Source organism: Pelecanus crispus, chromosome 4 (assembly GCF_030463565.1).
Source record: "Pelecanus crispus isolate bPelCri1 chromosome 4, bPelCri1.pri, whole genome shotgun sequence".
NCBI classification, from domain to species: Eukaryota; Metazoa; Chordata; class Aves; order Pelecaniformes; family Pelecanidae; genus Pelecanus; species Pelecanus crispus.
The window spans coordinates 1,674,701-1,681,061 of record NC_134646.1 but is presented as its reverse complement, the minus strand read 5'-3'; positions in this window follow the sequence as shown (position 1 = coordinate 1,681,061).

The following is a 6,361-nucleotide window of genomic DNA, read 5'->3' as shown; positions in this document are numbered from 1 at the left end:
AGAACCCCGCTTTGAGCAATTCCCGCCCCCTTTTTTCGCACCAAGGCACTCCCGTTCTCTGACACGCACTGATAGTTGAATCTGATGGCCTCAATCCAGTGAGCTTCACTAAGTTCTGGATATTTTTTGACAGCACAATCAATGCGATGCTGCTCTATAGACTAACAGCGGGCAGAGCTGAGGCAGCTTCGCTACTCTGGCCTCCTTCCTTTACTCAAGACACAGCCATTGATTTTCTCTCATTTCTGCAGCCAGCAACGGTTTCTTCTCTTAGGTTACTCATTTGAAAGACAAGTCCCAACTCCCCCATCAAGTAAGAACAAAGGGAAGCAGTGACAGTCCCACAGAATTTGTTCTTCCCCCAAGAAAGGCACGCACCAGAAAACCGATTGTCTTCTGTTGGGGAAGGACACAAGACGACTCCTACACAGAGCCCAGGATGATGCCCGTAGCAGACTCCCCTTGCAAGAACAGGCTGAAGCCTGAGGATGGAAAGAGGATGAAGATGAATGTGCTCTTACTGTCCCATACATGAGCTAAATCTTCTGCAACATAACATGCACCCGGCTTTCTGTCCCAAGGGAACACATCTCTGTGCCTCTCCTACAGCAGCTGTAGGCAAATGTCACATATCCCACCCATAACTCCCGTCCCACTAACACCACAAAATCACTTCTATTAAACAATTTGTATCCTTGATTAACGCAAACTCAGAATTTGCCAAGCTGAATCACGTAACTTATTTTCCTAGTCCCCTCCGCATGCTGGCTGCTGGTAAAATTGAGCGCTACGTACTCCAGACAAAGGGGACAGCCACCCTTCAACCCACACACCGCAGAAGTCGCTTAGGCATTCCGCGGAGCTGAGACTGAACTGTCCTCCGCATCACAACGTTACAGACGTGGTTAGTAATCATCAAAACATGTGGCCCATTAGCAAACCTAACCTCAGCGTTTCCTTTTATTATACGATGCTGAAGTCAGCTCCTGAACATCCCACAGATGTTTAGTCAGCATCTGTTCAAAGCCCACTGCCCTTTCACTGGATCAGGTACGTCTTTGTTCTCATCACCTACGAAAGGACGAAAAAGTAAGCATTGATCACCTTACACATAATCATTTGCACCCCATCTCGTATTTATCCTTTCCAGACGAGGCAGGTACGCTCTAGGTTTATACTCTCCTTCACCAGCTCTCCCTCGGTATTTGAATCCTGTCCTCCTGGCTGCATCCCAGGAACGCAAAACAGTAGTAGCCTCTTCAGGTTTCATTGTTTTTTTGATTTTGTAACTCATTCTGTCACTCTTAACTCCTCTTGGCCATGCTCTGGAACTGAATTCAGACTTCAGCCGCTGCAATCATCTCAGAGCCTGGGTGGTCTAAGCATCAAAACACAGCCAGGGACAGAGCTGGGCAAGGAGACAGGAAAATATTATTTCTCTGTTAATACATTAATGACTCTGTCCCAATTGCTATGGGTACCAAAGAATTTCACTCCCAGTCTGATAGCCATAACAGAACCGACACCCCCGTTTTTCCGCCGTAATAATCCTATCATCAGCCTTAAATTTTGACTGCTCCTGAAATGAGTTATTGCTCTGTAAAAATGAGGTATACTGCTGCTATCTGTTAATAATCATCAACTGGTTTCTGGAAGAATATTATGCTATCTATCTATAAATATATCTAAAAAGGTGCTTTTGTAAGGTTTCCCTTCAGAATCAAACCATTTAATGAAGTCACAGGCAGGAAGGATGAAAAAGAGCCCTTGGGGAGCTGATCAGCTGAGACAGGGCCAAGATCTTCATCAGTTTCAGCAGCTGAAAATTAGAACATTCCTATTTAAAGGAAGGCTTTATGGTATTCTGAAATTTAGCGCTCCTTACTGGAATTCCTTTTCCCAAGATGCTAACGCCTGCCTGTTACTCTTTTTTTATAGCACTGCTTTCTTTGAGCAGGCTTAATCCTGCTTCTCCTATGGAAAGGCAAGGCAAAACTCTGAAGGATTTGTAACGCTAAAAATATAGACAACACAAGAAATACCAATAAACAGCTAATGCGCTAAGCATTTTTTTTAAACAAGAGATTTGTTTAAAACTCTCTCTCTGCCTTATTCTGAGGTAAGAGATTAAGCTCGTTAGGTTTGGAAGATTCTTCACCAGAGCACATTTTAAAAAAAAAAAAAAGCATAGAAAGGAGGGAGGGTTTAACTCTGGAGAAGCCTGTGGTAATAGCAGAGACAAGTACCGTAATATAAGGGATCATATATAAGCACCATTTCTAGAATTTTTACTATTGTAACGTTCCTGTTTCCCCAACCACGCTCTCCCTTCGCGTTCCTTTCTTGCAGCCTCTCATGATCCTTGTGCTTCCTCTGCCGGCTCCTACACTCTTCTTCCCTTTGCACTCCATCCATTTTTTCCTAGGCTTGTTCATTCTCCTCTCTTCTCCGCTTCTAACCTCTTTTGCCACCTTCTCCCAGTACATTATTCCCCTCCCAACCTCTGTCCCTCTAGCCGTCCTCTTCAGTGACATGCAATACCCTGCGCGAAGTGGAAATCAACCCTCCCGACACGTGGCACCCGGTGACTTTGAAGGCAGGCAGAAACACCTTCGCGTTTCGACAGCTCAGAGCGAGCGCGATCGCTGCGCAGATAAAGCGGCGCTTTCAGTGGTGCCTGCTTGCTTGCCTTTCCCTCACATTATCTAAATGGAAACAGGCAGCAGGGAAGTGTCAGCAGATGGAAATGATGCACACGTTGGCAATAGGTTAAAGGAGATTACAAAAGAGAAAAGAAGGGAACGTCGGCTTCTGGATACAGAAAGCCTCTGACTTAAGTGGGACGAGAGCCAACATTCTCACACCGCCGCTTCAGCAAGAGAAATCAATTCCTGGGATAGCAAGGTAGAAGGGAACAGGGGTAAAAGGGGAAATCAGCCAAGTAAAATAAAAGATTAATTCAGCGCTTGTGCCAATAAAACTATTGTAACGCACACAAATGCCGGAACAGAGAAGATAAAGGAAATCCACGGCAGCGAGCAGAAAATGCAAAGCGAGAGCTGACCCAAAGCAGGAGTTGCCAAGGGCAGCATCCAACTTGATCCCAGCCCCAGCACGCTCCGCCAAGAGCGCAGGGCTCCCTGCTTGACCCAGGGAACGCGGGGCAGAACTGTGGAAACCACATATGCGTGACTGCTCTCTCCTGCCTGCTTCCCAAAATATCCACCGGGACAGGGACGGTGCACTCACACGCCGCAGAGGACTATCGCCTTCCCTCTCCGCACAGTCTTCCCTTCCCGCCAGTGGGAATGACGGCCTGAAATCCCGTGGTGGAAGGTTCTGCACCCTGATTCCATCTAGTCTGATTCCTTCTATCTCTATCTACAAAGAAATAAAAGCCGGTCCATGTATTAGAACTCACACAATTTTTCAACGTTAGCATCTCAGGGGCGTCGCCGTGTACGCTCAGGTTGCTGAGCACAGCTCTGTAGGCAAATCCTAGTGCATGGACTGGGGTGAGGACATACCCAAAACGTCTCACTCGGGCCCTTCAGAAATATTTAAGTCAAGACACCACTTGGCAGTTGTTTTGTAAAAGGAAAACCAAACCAAACCCAACTCTTGACAGCTTCTCCATCTCATTCCCACACCTGGCAATTCTCCTTTGGACTCCATTCCTTCTGTCCTCCCGCTGCCTGCCCCACCACTTGCTCATAAACCGTCTGCTCTAAGTTTAAAGCGTCTGTCTATTATAGGCAAGGAAAATGCATTAAATGTCATGTTTGGTTTGGGAAATGTGTTTTTGTCCGTTTTAACCAATTACAAAATTTTCTCCAACAAAAACATCAGCTTGTGTGTTTTCTATTAAAATTAGTTGTATATTCCTCCAATGCAAAATGGAATGAAATCAGTCAAAAGTATGAGCCAATGAATAGTCTCCAGCGTGTTGGTCTTTTTCCTTTATGGAATTAGTTACAATAATTATATTTATTGATTCCTTAAAACCTTTTTCTAATAAACGGACTAATTCTGCTCCAATGCATTTCAGTTTTTATTACAATGATGTAAAAAGTCTTCTTTTTTCCATTTTGGAAGAATTAAGAACAGGCGATGCATTTAAGTATAGTAAAAATCAAGAAAAAATGTTAGAAGAAACAGCAAAACAGGACACATCAATGCATGCAGCAGTTTTCTTGCCAATTTTTGTAGGGTAATTCTATTAAAACTGGTAACTGATCACACACTATCTGTATACGCTGCCTTTTAACAAAGTTAAGTGCATTTTAATACAAATGCTATGGTCTCCAGTGACCTGCTGCTATACAAATCAAATCTATGGTTGCTGGCTACGGGCCAGGTAAATTCAAACCATGTGACAAGGCCTCTTCCACATTTTATTGCTTCGGGTTTTTTTACCCCAGGTTTATTTTAAAAAAAAATACTTTGCACATCTCCCAAGTACAGCTTGCCTTAGTGTAAGAAATGTGTTTTTTCACCAGCATAGTTCACCAGAAAAGGTCACCTTTAAATGAAGAATTGTTTTTTTTATTTTTATTACATTAAAACTATTATATTTAATTTGATGAACTAATGGTATGATTATGATTAATTGGTGAACTGGAATTATGCATGCGAGTTAAGCTGCGTAAAAGGTTCAACGTTATTGCACTTTTGACAGCCCTCTCTCCATAAAAGAGTACAACAGTAAATACAACAGTAATTGGTACATCTGTTAAGACACTCAGCTGGTCTAAATCAAGACAAATTCACTGACTTTAATGGAGTGCTGCTAATATGTATTATTTGGGTCATTGTTTCTACTATTTGGGAAGAAATTATCGTCGGGTTATTGTTTTAGGTCTTTTATATCCTCATTTTTACAATAATGTAAGAACCCAATATTTTTCAGCCTGGCATTATGTATTTTAACGTGGCATTTCTCCAGCATTTTCCAGTTTGCTTGTTAAAAGGACAGGACTGAAATAACACCATAGCAGAAAGCGAAAGAATTAGTGCTAAAATACATCTTGACTTCAGCACAGGCTGAGATTATGCATCAATGCTTGGAAGAAATCACTCTTGGCAGCTCCTGTAACATCGGGTGCTGTTCCTAACACCTCAGCTCCTGCGCTAATGTAATTAGAGGGCACACAACTGGCATAAGCTCTTGAAAGTGAGTGCAAATGCTTTAGTTAAAGATCAGCCTTGGAGTCTTCAAAAAAAAAAAAAAAAAATTCAACTACAACAATAGCCTTTGACCTTGACTTTCATCTGGCGTTTGATAAAAAGCCAGGTACTGTCCTTCACAAAAGTAAATGGCCAAATTTTACGCTACGCAAAACTTTTGTGTTGCCCCAATCCCAGAGAGAGTTGCAATCATCGGTGGGGCTGCCGCGTAACCCCTGTCCTAGGCAGCAATAAAGGCCTGACGATAGAGCGGCGCTTGCCACAGCCTTGCGCTGAAGGCCTCCATCGAACGACGCTGAACGTCATCCTTTCTTCTACTGACTTGCTGGCTTACGGAGCTGACATTGGTCAGACACAGAAAGGACAGCAGAAATTCTCAAGGCAGAGGAAGGCAGATGAAGTGACTGGGGCAGCCTTGCAAGCAAGCCTCAACTGTTTACTCGGACTTTCATGTTCAGCGCAGGCATTTGAAATCTATCCACAAAAAGTGAGTCGGAAGACCACAAGACTGAGACACGTTGACTCAAGAGGAACTGCTGTCTGGACAGGCAGGTGACAGTCTAGAAACTGGAATTAGCGTTTGTTTTCAAGAAATCCTCACTGTATCTCAATTCTTATTTGTGTGTACTTACATTCAACAATTCCCCTCATGGATAGAAGGAACACCAAGGAGTCAAACTCCTACATGGAGACCCAGGGGAAAGACGACAAGTTGTTAAGCACTCTAAGTACAGTTAGCATTACCATTTCAAGTTGACTATTGGAGGCCTAGCAAAGAAACTGAACAAAGCGGGTTGGCGTGGTTTGGCCCCAGGCAGCAGCTCAGCACCACGCAGCCATCGCTCACTGCCCCTGCCCCGGTGCGATGGGGAGAGAATCGGAGGAGTGAGAGTGAGAAACACTCCTGGGCTGAGATAAGAACAGTTTAATCATTGAAATAAAGTAAAATACTAATGATAATAGTAACAGTATAAAAATGATAATAATAATAATGACATACAAAGCAAGTGATGCCCAATGCAATTGCTCCCCACCCGCCGACCGATGCCCAGCCAGTTCCCAGCAGCGATCGCTGCTCCCCGGCCAACCCCCCCAGTTTCCATACTGCCCATGGCGCCGTATGGTATGGAATGGCCCTTGGGGCAGTTTGGATCAACTCTCCTGGCTGTGCCCC